This window comes from Galeopterus variegatus, unplaced genomic scaffold (assembly GCF_000696425.1).
Source record: "Galeopterus variegatus unplaced genomic scaffold, G_variegatus-3.0.2 Scaffold12556, whole genome shotgun sequence".
Taxonomy (NCBI): domain Eukaryota; kingdom Metazoa; phylum Chordata; class Mammalia; order Dermoptera; family Cynocephalidae; genus Galeopterus; species Galeopterus variegatus.
The window spans coordinates 13,913-15,169 of record NW_007738667.1 but is presented as its reverse complement, the minus strand read 5'-3'; positions in this window follow the sequence as shown (position 1 = coordinate 15,169).

The following is a 1,257-nucleotide window of genomic DNA, read 5'->3' as shown; positions in this document are numbered from 1 at the left end:
GAGTTTAAAAGGTGATTTAAGTTTACTGATGATAAGTTATCTTTTTTTTAATCTTGTTTTTCTATCCTTTTTATTGTTAGTACTTTAAAAAAAATAAAAGTTTTACTCTAAAGTATTTGTTTTCTTTCTTTTTTGACTGTTCTTCCTTTCTCGTGACTTGGAAGGTTATGAACACTTCCTCTGAGTTCTCATAATGGCTATTTTATAATATTTTCTTGAGTTTTCACCTTTAGATAATATCTAATGGCCGCCACTATATAAGATAAGAAACTTGGTGTGTCTTTGTGCATTTATAACAAAGTACCATAGACTGGGTGACATAAGCAACAGAAATTTACTTCTCACAGTTCTGATGGCTGGAAGTCTGAGATCAGGGTGCCAGTATGGTCGGGCTCTGGTGAGGTGCCTCTTCCAGTCTGCAGATGGCTGTCTTCTCATTGTCCTCACATGGCAGAAAGAGCGTGGCAAGGAACTCTTTGAAGTTCCTTTTATAAGGGCACTCATTTTGTTCTTGGGATCCCCACTGTTATTACCTAGTTACCTCCCAAAGACTCCACTTTTTTAGATCATCACCTTGGGGGTTAGGATTTCAACATACAAATTTGCAGGAGGACACAAACACTCAGTACACAGCAGTATACTCCCTCCCTCTCCTCCTATCTCATCAACCACCCTGATACTTTCACCACTGATTTAATTTGCTGACATGGTTTCTTTTGTAATTAACCTTGTAAATGTAATAACCTACATGCAGTCCTATTATTTTATGTACCACCTGTAAGCAAATAGCCTAAGTGATTCATTTTCAGGAATAGCTTAACAAAAGGTGTTTAAGTGGCTCAACCCAAATGTTGTTTAACTGGCTCAACCCGTTCCCAGAGATTCCCTGTACAGGCAGAGCTCAGAAACAGCATGTCACTCTTGAGAAATGACTCCTCAAGATGGTAGTTAGTTAATAGCCCTCTGTTCTATTCATTTCCTGGTTCTTCTCCCTTCTCAGAGTCATTTGCAGGCCTTTTTCATGGGCTTGTCCTGAGCCATCAGACAAAGAAATTCCTTACAAGGGGATAATAAATCTTAGGCATCGTCTGGGAAGACTGCGCATTGCATAGTACTCAGCCAGTGAGGAACTAGGGGAGGGACTTGTGCACCAGGGAATAAATTGCTTGCTGTAACTGTTTTGTGTGTGCCTGCCCATCAGACCTTCTATCTTGCAAGACCATTATTAAAGTCTCGCTTCACTGTACCTCATGTCTC